Source organism: Ovis canadensis, chromosome 18 (genome assembly GCF_042477335.2).
Source record: "Ovis canadensis isolate MfBH-ARS-UI-01 breed Bighorn chromosome 18, ARS-UI_OviCan_v2, whole genome shotgun sequence".
In the NCBI taxonomy this organism is placed as follows: domain Eukaryota; kingdom Metazoa; phylum Chordata; class Mammalia; order Artiodactyla; family Bovidae; genus Ovis; species Ovis canadensis.
Window position 1 is genome coordinate 76,607,977 of NC_091262.1, and position 18,910 is coordinate 76,626,886.

Below are 18,910 nucleotides of genomic sequence, written 5' to 3' on the forward strand. Positions count from 1 at the left end.
AAACAACCCAATCAAAAAGTGGGCAGAAGAATTAAATAGACATTTCTCCCAAGAAGACATACAGATGGCCAATAAGCATGTGAAAAGATGGTCAGCATGGCTAATTACCAGAGAAATTCAAATAAAAAATACAATGAGGTATCATCTTACTCCTGTCAAAATGGCCATTATTATAAAGTCTATAAACAATGAATTCTGGGGAGGATGTGGAGGAAAAGGAACCTTCCTATACTGTTGGAAAGACTATAACTTGGTGCAACCGCTATGGAAGATAGTATGGAGGATCCTTAGAAACACTAGTTACAGTATGATCCAGTAATCCCACTCCTGGGCATATATTCAAAGAAACACCTAATTTGAAAAAAATGCATACACCCCAATGTTCATAGAAGCACTATTTACAAGAGCCAAAACATGGAAGAGCCCTAAATGTCCATTGACAGATAAATGGATAAAGACGACGTGATCTACATGTATATGTGTATATATGCATATATACACATATATTTGTATACCATTTGAAGCAAATTGGATGGACCTAGAGATTATCATACAGGCTTCTCTGGTGGATCAGACAGAAAAGAAATCTGCCTGCAATGCAGGAGCCTCGGGTTTGATCCCTGGGTTGGGAAGATACCTTGAAGAATGGAAGGGTGAACCAGTCCAGTATTCTTGCTTGGAGCATTCCATGGACAGAGCAGGCTGGTGGACTTCAGTCCATGGGATTGCAAACAGGCAGACACAACTGAGATGACTAGCAGTTTCACTTTCATACATATTACACGTATATGTATATGCATTACGCACATATATATGGATAAACATATCCGAATCACTTTGCTGTACACCAGGCACAACATTGTAAATCAACTACACTTCACTGCAAAAAACCTTGCCTCTCAGCCATATATTGGTTTCACATCTAAATTTGATGGGCCTTCTGCTGCTCTTTGTGTTTAGACTGCATACTGCATGGTGGTTGATTAATACTGAGGAATAGAGGAAATTTGGGACTGCTAAGGAGCTCTATTTATGCCACCAGCTCAGAAAGCCAAAGTGCTCCCAGAAGTGCGTCACGTGACCACATCTGCTGCAGACGGTGGTTTAGCCTCTTAAGTTGTGTCTGACTCTTGGGATCCCATGGACTATAGTCCGCCAGGCTCCTCTGTTCATGGGATTTTCCAGGTAAGAATACTGGAGTGGTCTGCCGTTTCCTTCTCCAGTGGATCTTCCCAATTTAGGAACTGAACCCGCGTCTCCTGCACTGCAGGCAGATTCTCTACCGACTGACCTACCAGCAAAGAGGCTGGGAAAGTGCGTCTTTGACAATGCAAATCAGTTGGCTTTCCTGGCCTGTGACCAATCAGGAGTCATCTCCTGAGACTGAGTCCGCTGGCATCTCAAAGCAATTGGAATCTTTTAATTTTAGAAAGAGGTGGCCAGATGGTGGTTGGGTAGACGATTACCAGTGACTCTCACGGAGCCTTTTGTTTCTTGTTTCACAGTCCCTTAATTCCTGACACCGTGATTTCCATGTGCTTCATTCTCAGTACATAGGAAGTCATAGAATTTAAGCACATGAAAAATGGAATCAAGTGGCTCATCAAGAATCCCTCTTGTCTAATAGGTAAACTTGCAAAATTTACAGCAAATGTTTTGGAGGCATTGTAGTGAGTGTATTACATGAGATTTCTCCAAAGTCACTCACTGACTGGGACTGGCTGATCCCTCAGATCCCCACCCTCAGGCTGAGAATCAGCTCAGACACTCTTCAACCACTGGGCCATTCCTGGCCCTTGCCTGTGTCTCCTGGTGGTAGGTGCTTCTTCTTGGTTCTGCCCAGGTTCCCAAGTTTCTCCCCCTCTTTCCTCCCTCCCTCTATGATCTCTCTGCCTCCCCTCTTTCCTTTAAAGCTAGCAAGAGACTTCACGTTCTGGTGTCTGCCACCCCCCTCCTCTTCCTGCCTAACTTGATAATGATCAGCAGAAGAAAGGGACGCGGTCCCCTTTGCTCTGTCATCTCTCAGCCTCTCGCCCCTGGCACAGCACATGGTCGGAGCTGGGCACCTGTGTCTGTTGTGTTGAATAGAGTAATGTTCCTGCAATCAGTAAGAAGCTTGGACCAGAACCCACATGCTGGATTGGTCTGCCCATAGCAGAACTGGGCTTCATCCTCACTAAGGATGCTCCAGGATAGAAGTGGTCATAGAGATTCAAAGGCAGCATAGGGTTTCTGGACACAGAGCAGGACAACTGACGCCAGGCTGGAAGGGCTCTCTGAGCATCTCAGGTCATCTTCATCACAGGACCATCGTCATCGTGATTCCCCCCACAGAGTGCTGCCTGCTCAACTCCGTCTTTCTCCCTGTCCTCCTTGTCACTGGACACCCTCCGCACAGATGCCAAGTTATCTCCTCCCCAGCCACTGCAGCGTGTTCCCTCTCTCTGTTCCGATTTCCCACGCTCCACTGGCTTGGGACTGAGTGGCAGCTCGGCTCCGGAAAGCAGGTGTTGTGGAAGTGAAGCGCGCCGGGCAGACAGCGCATTAGGTAGCATTCGTCCCCTGAGAGCCCCAAGGCTCCAAGCTTTCACAGTCCCAATTGTTCCTCCCAGGGGCAGGAGAGCCATGCCTGCCCAGCCCTGACCAGATGTTGGGGGAAGTTGCCAGGCTACTGCCAAGAAAATTGCTGTTAATTTATCTAAGGTGTAATAAGTATTAATGAAGCCCTTTCTCATGTTTTTGTTTATAAGAAAGTCTCAAATCAAAGTTGACACGGGGGCATCTGTGTGCACTACAGGGTGTGACTCAGATGGAACTCTGCTCCGAGAGCCTGGAGAGGCGGGTTCTAGCCCCTGTCCCACCACTAACTTCCTCAATAGCCTGGAAACATCCTTGAGCATTTCTGGGTTTTGCATCCTCCTTTGTAAAATGGGAGAAAGAAACTAGAAAAATTTTGAAAGTCTGTTTTAGGTCTCAAAAATGATGGAAAGAGTAAAACCTGGGACTCTACACTCTGGCCTTCCCAGATGGCTCAGTGGTAAAGAATCCACCTTCCAACAGAGGAGATGCAAGAGGCGCAGATTCTATCCCTGGGTGGGGAAGATCCCTTAGAGGGGGAAGTGGCAGCTCAATCCAGTATTCTTCCCTGGAAGACTGTATGGACAGAAGATGCCTGGCTGGCTACAGTCCACAGAACTGTGAAGAGTTGGACATGACTCAGCGACTAACACACACACACCACATTCTACTCATCCTTAAAGATGCAGCCTTAGAGCAAGCCCCACTGATTACTAGAACTTGAAGACTTTGGTGGTCCTATGTTTTGCCCTTTTCTTGATAGAACAGAGGCCTGAAGAGGCTTGTTGAGCCCCTAGTAGGTCATCATGTGGGTGCAGGCCCTGGGCTTCTGGATTTCAGACCCATGTCTGGTCCTTTCTCCACCTTTCAGACCAGAGCTTCTCACCTAGGATAGCTGACTTCTCAGCCTGCACTTCACAGCCAAGACCAGCTCACAAAGAGAGAAAAGGAAAGGTTTTGTGTGAACCACTCAAGAGTGAAACTGGAAAGGAGATGACTCGAAACTTGAAACGAGGTGAACTGACTGTGTTCTGGCCCAGAGGAAGCCGTGGGCTGGCTGGCCTTAGACCCAGAGCTGGAAGCCCTGGCCAGCGCCTTTGATGGGGCCCAGCAACTGGGGCCAGCTCAGCAGTTTCTGACAGCTTCACCCCCGACCAAGCAGAATTCAGGCCAGATTTCACGTGAAATGCAGAGCTCCCATGAACACCCAGCTCAAAGTGAAACACAGGGCAGTGAGAATTCACACAGCCTGAAACCAAACGGGGAAAAAAAAAGATCTTCAATGAATTCCCTCCAGTTCACCAAAACTGCCTCCCAACCCTACAGTTCACTTCTACTTTTCAGCCCAACTTGACTTTGCAAGTCACAGGGATCTCAAAGGCAGGGACTTGTGTGGGGTGGAGCCCTGGGGTCTCAGAGACCAGGGTTAGAATCCTTGGCCCTGGATGTGATGCTGTGCGTCCTCAGGCTGGTGACTTAGCTTCTCTGAACCTTACTGTATGGATATGCGAAGGTAATAAGACTTGCTCTCCAGGCTGTTAGCCACAGTATGAGCAGCAGAGACAGTCACTGACCTCTCTCTTTTTGCCAGTCTGCTGTGTGATTTTTATTCGGTATCCTTTTTAACCCTTAGTATAGTATTATCAAGGCCATATAGTTGATATCTGCATTTTTCACAGCTTTATTGAGATATAATTTACATACCGTAAGATTCACCTGCCCCAAGAGTGTTAAGATCTTCATTTTATAGATGAGAAAACTGATGCTCAAAGAGGTTGAATACCTGGGACCCCTCTTTCTGTACACTTATTCTATAAAGGGCCGGGTGGTAAATATCGTTGGCTTTGGAGCCACGTGTTCTCTATCACAATTACTCAACTCTACCCTTGTAGCTCCACAGAACCACAGATAAGTTGCAAACCAATGAGTGTGGCTGTGGGCCAATAAAACTTATTAAAAAAGAAAAAAAAGTGCTGGGTTGAATTTACTGGCCCTTGCTGTATAGCATGCCCCTGTTGAAAACACTACAGTTATCGCCCAAGGTATTCAGAATTGAATCTGGCCTCTTTACCCTGTTGTACAAAACCCCTCACCACCCAGCCTCTCCCCTCCTAGGGCACCGAGACCCCCTTGCTGTGTCTCAATTGTGTGCACTCCCCCTCCAGCCCAGGTGGGTCAGGTCCGTCTGCAGTTTCGCAAGGTCCTCCCCTCTTTGGCTTGGCTGGCCTCCCTTCCCCGCTGAAGTCTCAAGTTAAATGCTGCTTCTTTATAGAGCCCTTCTCAACCACTCCACAAAGGATGGTTCACCTTGCTTGTCCCTTTCAAAGCGCTTGACGCTCCCTGCAGTCCTTTGATGAACTGGCTCTTTGAACTGTTTTCCATCAGTCTCCCTGCTGGTGTGGGAAGTCTGTGAAGATAGAGGTCCTGTGTATCTTGTTCTGGGCTTCCCAGGTGGCGCTAGTGGTGAAGAACTGCCTGAAAATGCAGGAGACATAAGAGACATGGGTTCAGTCCCTGGGTGGGGAAGATCCCCTGGAGACGGGCACAGCAACCCACTCCAGTATTCTTGCCTGGAGACTCCCATGGACCGAGGAGTTAGGTGGGCTACAGTGCCTAGGGTCGCAAGCCAGGCAGGACTGAAGTAACTTAGCATTCCTGTGCACACACACACACACATGTAGATGGAGGGGGGCACCATACACATTTGTGAGATGAATGGAAGGGATCACAACCCTTCTTTTGGTTTCAAAGTCGTGCCCTTGGCCATTTTCCTGATGTTCATACATGGGATCTTGTGGTCAGGACAGAGCAGGTACCAGAGCATCACTTAATTCCTGGCTCCTCTCTCCCACTAAAACTAGCAGATGCCTTGCTTGGCAAGTGAAGATGCTCATCTTCAAATGATATCAGTTTCTAAAGAGATTGAGAGATGGTCTGAAATACAGGATTGGAGCTATGGAGAAAGTTGCCTTCTAAAGATCCAGGTAAATACAGATATGTGTGCTCTCATACTTGGGGGCCTAGGGGGATATCCCTCAGTCCCAGCATAACCTCTGCTCCCTCCTCACCAACAGAGGAGAAAAGGAAGGGTACCACTCCCGCCTTTATATTCATTTATTTTCAAATAACGTCTGAACAACCATGTTCGTCCTGGAAACATTTAGAATTCGTGCACGTGCTCATTGTTTTCGACCCTTTCTTTACTTTTTTTTTTTTCTCATTGAAACCTGCTTGAAAGACTAAGGGCAGGCTGCCAATTTCTCTAACCGTGAACAAAAAAGAGAGCAAACACACACACACACACAAACCTCAGAGAAACGTTTAAAATGCAGACAGTCGTTCGGTCCATTTTTGTCTCGAGTATCAGGCAGGAGCGATCAGGAGCTGAGCTTTCTGGGCTTTCATGCTAGCCCTTGATCTACAATTATGAGAGTCGCTTTACTCAACATCAGGAAACCAACGCAGACCCTGCTCCGAGGATGAAAGCGGAGCCCTGGTCAAACTCTGCTCTTGAGGATGTGTTTAACGGAGTAGCGGAAGATGATTAAATAAATCAGGGAATGGTCCTGTCTCATCATGGATGTTCTGTAAACTCTTGGCTTCTGAATATGCCCTGTCGATCCACAATTGGAAACAGGCTGGGAGAGTTGAAAGAGTTCTGCTTGGAATCACATCTCCTTGGGTTTAAAGCCTGGCTTCGTGGCTTGCTCTTAGTCGCAAGCTAGTTCAGTTTTAAATCCCTTGGATCTTTAGCTTTTCCTTTAAGCTAAGTGGAAACAAGAGTACCAGTCCCACAGACTGGCTTTGGTAAATAGAGGTATAGTACGTATGGTGTCAGTACGTCCATCCCAAATAAGGTCATCAATACCAGGAAACTCACGTTATTACTACAGCATGTGCTCTAGTCAGTGGCCTTGGCTGTGTAGAGCTTGCCTGCATACCGTGCATACAGAATACCCCATATGTTTGATGTGAGCTCTGGGGTCTGCGACCAACCATGATTTTTAAAAGCAGATGTTATTAATCTTCTAAATACTGCACACCAGCCATGGTGTCATTTAGGACTGACAACGGTTGGGCTGCCTTGTTCCCTCTTGGAGATAATTATTTCAAAGCACTAGGAGAGGCTGTTTGTTTTTTAAGAGTTGGGGCCAATTTGCCTTGTGAGAACCCAGTGGCAGCCTGTAATGAAAACAGGAAAATAAGTAAAAATAAGCACAGGCCCCAAAGCTCAGTGCCGAGCATTCAAGGTAGAAAGGCCGAGAGTCAAAGCAAAGCTCACTGGAGACCCAGGAGTGCCTGCCTGCAACCTACTACAGAGTCGGGGGAAGCTGATGGAGAAACAGGGTCTCAGGAGAGTCTCCCAGTAGGAGGGCACATGTAACAGTGTCAGAGAGTATGTCTCCCAGAGTCCATGCTTTGGAATCATAAGGGGACAATTTCTAGGTTCTGTTCACCCAGGAATGAGGTTCTATTACCGCCAACCAGGTTAGGATGTGTCCTGCCTCTCGAAGAAACACAAGAACTTAATTCAAGTCAACAAATGTTAATTATGCACCTTGCTGCTGTTCCGTCACTAAGTTGTATCTGACTCTTTGCAACCCCATGAACTGCAGCACACCAGACTTCCCTGTCCTTTGTTATCTCCAGGAATTTGCTCAGATTCATGCTCATTCAGTCAGTGATGCTCTCTAACCATCTCATCCTTTTCAGTCTCCTTGTTTTGCCTTCAGTCTTTCCAAGCATCAGGGTCTTTTCCAATGAGTCCACTCTGCCCATGGGATTTCCCAGCAAGAACACTGCAGTGGGTTGGCACATCCTCCTCCAAGGGATCTTTTCAACCCAGGGATCAAACCTGTGTCTCCCGCAATAGCAGGCAGGTTCTTAACTGAGCCACCAGGGGAGCTACAAATTGACTTGGACAAATTAATACAAAGACAAATACAACAGCAACAACAAAATGGATAGCAGATATTTAATAAAAGAATACAGACAAATAACTAACAAGGAGACAAAAAAATGTTCAGCACTATTCATTACCAGGGAGATACATATGAAAACCATGTTGAGATATCACTATATACTTGCAGAAATGGCTGAAATTAAGAATATAGATGATGCTAACTGTCGGCAAGGACATGGAACAAATAGAACTCGTATTACTGGATAGTAGCAAAAAATGGTACAGCTAAAATGGCAAAACACTAAGTGTACACCAAAAATTCCAGTACAAATGGAAAAAATAAAACAGAAAAAGATTTGTAAGGATATGGTTGCTGTTGTCCATTTGCTCAGTCGTGTCCAACTCTTTGTGACCCCATGGATTGCAGCAGGCCAGGCTTCCCTGTCTTTCATCCTCTCTTCTGTTGACTATGAGGGTTACTCCATTTCTTCTAAGGGATGGTTGCCCACAGTAGTAGTAGATATAATGGTCATCTGAATTAAATTTGCCCGTTCCTGTCCATTTTAGTCCACTGATTCCTAAAAGATGTTCACTCTTGCCATCTCCTGCTTGACCGCTTCCAATTTACCTTGATTCATGGACCTAACATTCCAGGTTCCTATGCAATATTGTTCTTTACAGCATCAGACTTTATTTTTACCACCAGACACATCTACAACTGGTTGTTGTTTCTGCTTTGGCTCAGCCTCTTCATTCCTTCTGGAGCTATTTCTCTGCTCTTCTCCAGGAGCATACTGGACACCTACTGACCTGGGGGGTACTCATCTTAATTTATAGTAGCCCCAGACTGGAAATAGATGAGGAGTGCATGGAGGGACAATAGATAAATAGATGGTGCTATGTTGGTACAAGGGAATACTGAGAAACAAAAAGATACAGGCTACTGATATATGCAGCAACATGGATAAATCTCAAAAGCATGTCGAGGTAACAAAGGAGAATATATTATATGATTTCTTCAATATACAGTTTAAGAACAGGTCAAACTAGCATGTGGGGAAAAAAAGAGTAGTAGGTGCCTCAAGGTGGGGTGGAGGTGGGGAGTCACCGGAAAGGCTCATGAGGGAACTTTCTGGGGTGCAGCAGTGGTCTGTATTGTGATGGTATTTTTGGCTATTTGGGTGTATACGCTGGTTAAAGCTCATCAGTTAAGTCGCTCAGTCATATCTGACTCTCTGCGACACACGGACTGCAGCACACCAGGCCTCCCTGTCCATCACCAACCCCCAGAGCTTCCTCAAACTCATGTCCATCGAGTCGGTGATGCCATCCAACCATCTCATCCTTTGCCGTCCCCTTCTCCTGCCTTCAATCTTTCCCAGCATCAGGGTCTTTACCAATGAGTCAGTCTTCACATCAGATGACCAAAGTATGCTTACGATTTGTTCATTTCATTGAATGTAAATTTGATCTCCAAAGAAAAAAGAGCCATAAACAAATATAGACAAAATATATACTTTTTGCAAAGCAGAGCTTTAATGCATTATGAAATATCTACATTTAAGAAAGCTTTCCGGGTGGTGCTAGTGGTAAAGAAGCTGCCTGCCAAAGCAGGAGAAGTAAGGGACATGTTCGATCCCTGGGTCAGGAAGATCCCCTGGAGAAGGAAATGCCAAACCATTCCAGTATTTTTGCATGGAGAATCCCACGGATAGAGGATCCTGGCAGGCTACAGTCCATGGGGTCACAAATAGAGATGACTGAAGTGACTTAGCATGCATGCATGCAAGAAAGATAGAGAATTTGTTAACAATTTAGATTAATCCTAAAAGCATGTGATATCTATGTCCATTACATGGGGCACAACACCAAAAAAATTGGTTTTAAAAATTGAAAATATTCCTTAACCTTGAAAACAATTACTCCATAAATCATATAAATCGCTCACATTATTCAGGAATTAAAGAAAAAAATCCCAGAAAGCAACTTGAAAAAATCCTTCTGAGTGTCCCGAAGAATAGATGTTGTAAAAAAAGAAAAAAGAAAAAAGAAAGAAAACACAGCAAGGACTACCACTTTTTGAACAATGGAGATAAGAGAAGACCCTTAAAGCTCCCCAAAGCACCAACGAGCTGGGGTGGGCAGTGAATGGTGATTTAGAGTCTGGGGGTTTATGACCTACGGTGCTTGCAGTGTGGTCCTCACATGGACTATACAGAGATGTAGGCCTGTGTCACCAAATTTCAACCTTACGTGGATGGCGTTAGGTAGCTGTATTTTCTCTAGGGAGAGGTAACCAAAGACGAAAGAAATTAAGAAACAGCTTTTCCTTTCAGTTGAGCTGTGACTTGCCTCTGACCCCATGGATTCTGTTCTTTCCACATTCCAAAAGTTTCAAAACGTTTTCTTATCCGCCCCACCCCCAGCCCCCAACTAAATGCTTAGGCTAAACTTGTTTAGTTGCTAAGTCCGATCTGACTCTTTTATGACTGTAGCCTGCCAGTTTCCTTTGTCCGTAGTATTTCCCAGCCAAGTATACTAGGGTGCGTTGCCATTTCCTTCTCCAGGGGATCTTCCTGACTCAGGGATTGAACCCATTTCTCCTGCACTGGCAGGCGGATTCTTTACCACGGTGGCACCAGGGAACTGACTGCCTGCCAGGCACTGTGTTAGTACTTACCCACGTTAACTCATTCTTTCCTCACATAACACCTGCATCGGTTCTGTGATTACCTATTTCTTAGTTTAGGGAGCTGAGGTCCTGAGAGGTTGGGTAGATTTCCCAAGGCCATACAGCTAGTTGGTGACACTGCTTGTATTAGAACCCAGGCAGCCTGATTCCCAAGCTTTCCACAGAGCTTCTCAGATCAAACCAGCCAATCCTAAAGGAAATCAGTCCTGGATATTCATTGGAAGGACTGATGCTGAAGCTAAAACTCCAATACTTTGGCCACCTGATGTGAAGAACGGACTCTTTGGAAAAGACCCCGATGCTGGGCAAGATTGAAGGCAGGAGGAGAAGGGGGCGACAGAGGATGAGATGGTTGGATGGCATCACTAACTCGATGGACATGAGTTTGAGCAAGCTCCAGGAGTTGGTCAAGGACAGCCTGGAGTGCTGCAGTCCATCTAGTGGCAAAGAGTCAGACACGACTGAGCGACTGAGCAGAACTGACTCAGCAAATTGGAATGCGACACTGTATCATCTTCATCCGTCCCCTCCCCCTTTTCTGGAAAGGAATCTTTTTAGGTTTGTAAACTCTGCTGTGCTCTACCCAGGCTATTTCTTGATCTAAGGCACAGTTTCCTCCACTTTCTCTGAGCTGATAAATGCAGCCCTGTTCGTTTCCCTGAGCTGCTGTAACAAATTACTATGAACTCAGCGACTCAAACAACATATATCCATTATCTTAGAGCCCTATAGGTCGAAAGCCCAAGACAAGTTTCACTGGGCTAAAAGCAAGAAGTAAGGCTGTATTTCTTCCTGGAGGTTTTAGGGTAAAATTTCTTCCCCTTGCCTTTTCTAGCTTCTGGAGGGTGTCCCCATTCCTGGCTTGTATATTTCCCTGCCTCTCCAAAGCCCGCAAGGCAGCATCTCTCCGATCCGGCCTTCGTGTTCACCTCTTTCTCTTTACTAAAGCAGGGAAATGTTCTCTACTTTTAGCCGGCATATATGATTAGATGGGGTTTGCCTCAGTAGCCCACGATCATCTCTCATCTCAAGGTCCATATCCTCCATCACATTGGCAAGATGGGGGTGACACGGTCATGGCTTTCAAGGCTTATACGGGCACTTCTTGTGGGGTCCCCTAATCTTCCTACGACACTACACAAAACACCAAGTCACCCGGGACGCTGGACGCGTCACTGACTCTACCTTCAGATTCAGGCAACTCTCGCAGTATCTGAGAATCCATCGTTCAATAAAGAAAGTTTTTACGTGCATTATTTCCATGAACATTTCAATGCCTGACCCATACGGCTTGTTTTGTCACTACTCTCAATTTCATATGAGTATCTACGATAATATTATGGCCGTATTAACTAGCATCTGCACATCAAGCAAATGTTTTTCACATTTATCATTTGATGGGATAAAGTGGGACTGTGTGTGTAAAAGGACTTTGTCAACCCCGAATTTCTAAGCGAAAATCAATTGCAATGAAAGACTAGTTGATGGAGGGCTAGGAGAAAGCTGGGGTCCTGGGAGATGCTCACCAATGTGTGTGGAAGGGAGCACAGAGCACCCCCCTTTTGCTGTTACTTAAAGGGAACAGAAGGATCTGAACTTAATTTAAGCTTAAGAAAAGTTGATGATTTTATTGCTCTCCAGATTTATAAAGCTACTAGAGATTCTTGCAGAATGAATTATTGAGGATGAAATTGAACCCCAAGCACAGCTGAACAGTGGAACGCACTGTTGGGGCAGGAAAGGCATCTTCACTCCAGGACAGGCGAGGAGGTCATTTTGAGCAGCTCTGAGCTCTAGGCACGTAATTTTCTCCTCTACACTGACCTGAGCACACAAGGGTGGAGTGTGGGGGGAGTGCATTTTCTAAGGAAAGAAAGAACAGAGGAGAAGGCAAGCTGGCTCAAGTTCACAGTGTGATGGAGAAAAGGACCCCTCCTCTCTGGACTCTGAATACAGAACTGGCTTTGAGATTTCCAGAGCTTCTCTCTGCATCCCTAGGCCTCAGTATTTCCATCTGTAAAGTGAACCTAAGGCACCAGATGGAGTAAGGGGTCTTGTATCCCAAAACCACACCACTTTGTCTCAATAACATGAACCCAGAGAGAAGCTGGGTTTTTGCTTCTCATTACCGCCTGTCTGCACCACTGATGTATACCAGCACACGTCACCAAGCCATTTCATTGCTGTTTAGATTAGTGCTTCTCTCATGTTAATGCTGTGTGAATCTCTTGCAGAGCTTATGAAAATGCAGATTCTTGTCCTGAAGATGTGAGCATCGGCAATTCTGGCAAGTCCTCAGATGATGCTGAAACTACTAACTGGATGGGTCTAGAAATGACCATACTAAGTGAAGTAAGCCAGACAGACGAAGACAAATATACAATACTGCTCATATGTGGAATTTTTAAAAAAAATGGTAGAAATGAACTTATTTACAAAACAGAAACGGACCCGTAGACATAGAAAACAAAGTTGTGATTACCAAAGGGGAGATGGGGAGGGCTAAATTAAGCATTTGGGGTTATCATATACAACTACTGTATATAAAATGGATAAAGCAAAAAGGAAAACTGGGTTTTGGCATCAGACACGTCGGCGATCACCTTCCTACTATGAGATCCTGGCAAAGTCACCAAAGCTCCCCCAGACTCAGTCTCCCTCTGATAAATGGGGTGTGTACTAAGTTACATTGAGCTCTTTGAGACCCGTGGACTATAGCCTGCCAGGCTCCTCTGTCCATGGGATTTTTCCAGGCAAGAATGCTGGAGTGGGTTATCATGCCCTCCTCCAGGGGATCTTCCCAACCCAGGGATCTAACCCTCGTCTTTTTGTTTGTTTGTTTAATTAATTTATTTTAATTGGAGGCTAATTGCTTTCCTGGCTTCCCTGGTGGCTCAGGGGGTAAAGTGTCTGCCTGCCATGTGTGAGACCTGGGTTCGATCCCTGGATCGGGAAAATCCCTGGAGGAGGATATGACAACCCACTCCAGTATTCTTTAATGAGGTGGTTTGCACCCTACATAAACAGGGATCAGTCTCTTATATCTCTGGCATTGGCAGGACGGTTCTTTACCACTAGCACCACCTGGGAAGCCGTGGAGTGCTGGGAAGATAAAATTAGAACACATGTAGCCTCAGGCACAGGACCGATGCCTCCTTTCTGTTTATCTGTACCTTCAGTTTTGACCGCTACTGCCAGCCCCCAAGCTCAGACTCCGACAAGCCCAGGGAGCTCACCCTCGTGTCTGTGTGCATTGCTCTCTGTTGGGCCACAACTAAAAGACCTCAGTCTTCAGGCCTATGTCTCAAGTGGCCGCTATCAATTCCCGTTTAAGATGGGGAATGATTTGACTATCTTTGTTGTTGTTACTATAAATCCTCTTGGAGTCCCATCAAATGGGACAAATTTCAAATTTCACCCATGAGACCGTTATCAGGCTTGCAATCCCATTTAGAGACCCGCGGTGGAAAATGGATTGCAAAGCTGTGTGCACTGCATTTTGAGGCTGAATATTTTAAAACCTGAATGTGTAACCCAAAGTTGGCAGAGGGCGAATAAAGCATAGTGACCCATATCATTGGAGGATATCAACTCCACTTCTACTGGGAGTGAGTGGAATCACTTATGAAACAGCTCGCTCCCCAGATTCTCCCAAGTTACAACAACGGGCAGGAGAGATTGGACTCTTTTCTGCTATTTCCTTCTGCGTCTTCCCTGTGCAGATTTCCGGTACTCTGGCCGATGAACTAAGATTACAGGAATTCGTAAATCATTAGAAACTTGCCAGCTGTATGTCCGTGACTTAGCAACTGGTAAACTAAAGGGGAAAAAAGCTTTATTTTATATTTGCAAAGTTTTCAATGGACATCAGGTTAGGTTTAAAATAGGTTATAAGACACAGTTTCTGACTCAGACCTACAGATAGTCCTTTCACAGTTGAAATGGTTCATATAACACTGGAAACATCACAAAATACCCTATTATGAAACATGGGCTTACCACCGTGCCTTTTACAGTCTGCAGCTTTGCTGAGTCTCATTTTGGTTAAACATTATCATGTCAATTTTCTAATCTCATTCCTAATCTTGAAAATGTGCCCCTGATTTCTATTTCACTTACACCAGTAATAAGATATTGTTTGTTCTTTCATCGTCTATTTTCCTTGGTGATCATGATGTCACCATTTATTATTGTTTATGGCTCCTAATATACATCTTGACATCTGGGGCATATATTGTAAAACTCAGTGAAAATCTGTCTAAGAAGGGCTAGAGGATGGTGGAGTTGTGTTATCGCATGTTATCTCTTCTTAAGGCATTGATAACATAAGATAAAGTGGCGACTTCTTGTTCTTTCAGATATTTCTCCTTTGGTGGCTGTGCGTCAGGTCTGATGCTGTAGGTTCCAGGGTTTCAGCCTTCACCTGGCAGAAACTGAAGTCTTGGGGGGGTGGGAGGAGGTGGGCAACAGACGTAGGAACCGACACACACTATATTGAGTGATTACGGCTAATCTTTGTAATTGTGTACGACTTCAGAGATGACAAAAGGCTTTCACATTTATTATCTCATTTGATCTCTACAGTAGCTCTGGGAGATAAGCAAGGCACTTGTCATTAACCCTATTTGCCAGACAAGGAAGCTGTCGGGAATCGAGGTGGCATTTTGTGGTGTTTGATGATGTTTGGACCAAGGACCTGTTCATGACCGAATCCCAGCTGATGGGTCACACCTTCCCCTGGCAGACATGCAAGAGGAATGAGAGGTGGGCAGGGTCCCCTGCTGGGTGGATGGCAATGGTCCCAGGAGGCCTCTGAGTGGGGCCGGGCAGAAGGGATGGCCTACGCACCAGGATTGGGCAGGGCATCTGATCGCCCAGAACGTGTAAGTCTTCACTGCTATCCTGGTCAGGCCACATGGGTAAAGAACATCCAGAAGAGATGAATCTGAACCTGGCCAAGACCTTCATTCTGCATGGAGCTCTCACATGGACCAGGCTTAGGAAGAAGGAAACACACACACACACACACACACACACACACACACTCTTTCTTTATTTAATCCTTAAGGAAATTATATTTAGTTATCTTCATTTTAGAGATTCTTATTCTGAAATTTAGAGAGAATAAGTTACTCCCGAGGTATACAATTAATAGATTTTATTGTAATAAAGAAAAATGTAAAGGGAATTCCCTGGTGGTCCAGTGGTTAGAATTCCACTGCAGAGGCCCTGGTTCACTCCTTGGTCAAGGAATTAAGACCCTGCATGCAATGGCATGAGGCCAAATTAAAAACAAACAAACAAAAGAAGTTTAAAAGTTTGACAACAGATTGTTCTTTCTATGTATAAATATAGATGGTCTTCCCAGATGGTGCTAGTGGTAAAGAACCTACCTGTCAGTCCAGGAGATGTAAGAGACACAGGTTCGATCCCTGGGTCAGGAAGATCCCCTGGAAGCGGGCATGGCAACCCACTCCAGTATTCTTGCCTGGAGAATCCCCATGAACAGAGGAGTCTGACGAGCTGTGGTCCACAGGGTCGCAAAGTTGGACATGACTAAGGCGACTTTGCACACATCCATAAATATAGATACAGATCATACATTTGTATATGTGTGTATAGCACCTTATATAGATCTATATGTATCTATACAGATACAGATATTAACATAGAGAGACAGAGATGGCTAGAGTCTTTACTTTCCTTGAAGTATACAGCACAGGTGTGAAGGACAGGTATAAGCCTAAAGCTTATTTCCTCTTCACACCCAACTCAGGAAGCCCGGCATCACCACCCATCAGAGAAACCCTCCGCAGACTCGCTCCATCCTACCCATTCCTGCTTCTCACAGCCCAGATTAGTTCTCACTTAGCTCTCAACCTGTATATTGATGAATCGTGCTCTGTTGTGTCTGGATTCTTTCACCCAATGCATTGTTTGTGAGATTTAATCTCATTATGTATTTTGCCTTGAGGATTCAATTGTGCTGACCCATAAGCGAGCTTTTAATTTAAGAACTTGATTTCTTGGTCTGTAACCGTGGCCTGATATTTCATGAAACTAAAACTGCATGTAAGCACTAGAAGGTGTAGGGGATACCAGCTAACGGAAGACCTGGGTTTGTGTCCATGGCAGATCTGTAACTAGCTGTGTGGCCTTAGACAAAGCCCTTAACTTCTCTGTGCCCCGAGGCTCTGGTAACTTGGCAGGGTTTTTCTCCAATACCCACTTGATATGACATTTCTAGATCTTGTGTCTGAGAAGTATAAATCAGGATATCTCCCTCAAGAGCCAGACATGTTTATTTTGTCCAGTTATCTCTTCAGAGGTGGAAATTTTTTTCTAACCCATCTAGTAGTTCATTACATTTTCTATTCAATAGGCGTGCATGCTCAGACACTCAGTCGTGTCCGCTCTTTGCAACATGAAAGAAACATGTTGTGTGAATGAGACATGGGCCATAGCCCTCCAGGCTCCCCTGTCCGTGGAATTCTCCAGGCAAGACTACTGGAGTGGGTTGCCATTTTCTACTCCAGGGGGTCTTCTCGACCCAGGGATCAAACCCGCGTCTCTTGTCTTTCCTGCATTGGCAGGCTGATTCTTTACCACTGAGCCACTGGGGAATCCCTATGCTTTTGTCAATTTAAGAACTCATTCTGGCAAGTTCCTTCCTCTGGACTAGCCTGGCAGTGTCCTCACTGGTCCTTCTGAGGCTGGCACCTTCCTTCCAGCCTCTTCTCCAGACAGAATGGGTATTTATCACCAGTGTGATCTCTCTAAAATCAAACCCGACCGTGACTTCCCCTAAAGAGTGCTTTTCATCAGCCCCTAGTTGTCGATGGAATAGATTCCTAGTTATTTAGCATGACATGCAAAGCCCATTTTAATTTGGCCCAACTTGCCTCATATTCCAGGTGGCGCTAGCGGTAAAGAACCTACATGCCAGTGGAGGAGACATAGGAGATGCGGGTTTGATCCTTGGATCAGGAAGAGCCTCTGGAGGGAGGCATGGTGACCCACCCCAGTAGTATAGCCTGGAGAATCCCGTGAACAGAGGAGCCTGGTGGGTCACAGTCCATAAAGTTGCAAAGAGTCAGACTGAAGCAACTTAGCACACACGCGCACACACCTCATATCCAGCCATTTCCCTAACAAACCTTCCTGTCGGTGCCAGACCCCAGATTCTGATTCTGACCTAGTAGCTGCTTTTTCCTCTGATTGATGGGGGACTAGGAAACCATGCCTTCTCCCCACACCTTGGGGCTAAATACAGCTCCATATTCTGGTGGTATAGCCCATGAGCTAAGGATGGTTTATGGTTGAAGAGTTGAAAAAAAAAAAAAAAGAATATTTCATGACATGTGAAAATGGCAGCAAGTTCACATTTTAGTGTCTATAGGTAAGTCTTATTAGAAGACAGCCATGCTTGTTCATTTAGGTGGTGTTCACAGCTACTTTCAGAAGACAATAGCAGAGTTGCCCTGAGTGACAGAGCCTGTGTGGCTGGCAAAGCAGAAAATACCTACTAGTTAGAGCTTTATAGACAGTCTGTCGTTAACCTCTGATCCCTATTAACAGCACTTTGTGTAGGTGGATATACATGTATGTATATATGTGTGGGGGGAGGGCTTCCTAAGTGGCTCAGTGGTTAAAGAATCCACCTGCCAATTCAGGAGCTGCAGGAGACACGGGTTCGATTCCTGGAAGAGCCTCTGGAGAAGGAAATGGCTGCCCAGTCTAGTATTCTTGCCTGGGGAATCCCGTAGACAGAGGAGCATGGCAGGCTGCAGTCCTTAGTGTTGCAAAGTGTTGGACATGGCGGTGACTGAGAATGCACATATGCACGCCTATGTGTGTGTGTGTTGTATATTAATACATATGCATACATAGTTCATAATTTTTTACTCTGGGTAGTAATGCTTTATTCACTTTTGTACCCTAACCTCTAATACAGAGCTTGACACAGCAATGTGCATACAAGTGTTGTTAAATTGCCTCAGTTGCTTTGGTCCACTGTTTAAGTCAGTGACTCTGAGGTTTAACTAAATAATGGTTAGTGCATTTACCCAGAGGTTGTATGTAGACTTCAGCTTAGAACTCAGCATGTATGCTAGTAAGTGGGAGTAGTAAATCCAGGTCAGTTGCTCAGGTATTTATGATTGGCTCTTGAGTAGTGGGCATTGTGTTAGCAATACCCAGTTCAAGACTGCAAGAGATGACCAAGGTATGAATTCTCCCCTCAGGTTTACATTTTAAAGGGTGAAGACAGATGTTAATGGATCATTTGGACACGCTTTTAGTTCGATCTGTGTTTCAGGAGAGAGAAGACATTCTTAGAAATGGAAGAGATACAGTTCTTTCTGTGAACATTCCCCAAGCAAATCGTTTGACTTCACTAACCTTGACTTTCACATTCAGAAATGGGCTTGAGTCTAAAACAGATCAAGCCTGAAGTCCCTTCCAACTCTAAGTCTATAGGTTTGTTTTATTTTTCAATTTGACTGTTTTATTTAACTTTTCAATGGATGTCTTTCTAACCAATGGCATCCAGGAATTTGGCTTATTTTATCATGCGTGCATTTATCTATTCTAAAGGCATTATTCAGAGGCTTTTCATCACAAAACCCGAGGGAGACCTTTCGATCTTAAAAAATACTAGAATATGTAAACAAGAGACTCTCCATATCAAGGAGAAGATAAGGCTGTATTTCAAAGTTCATTTTTTAAATTACCAAATC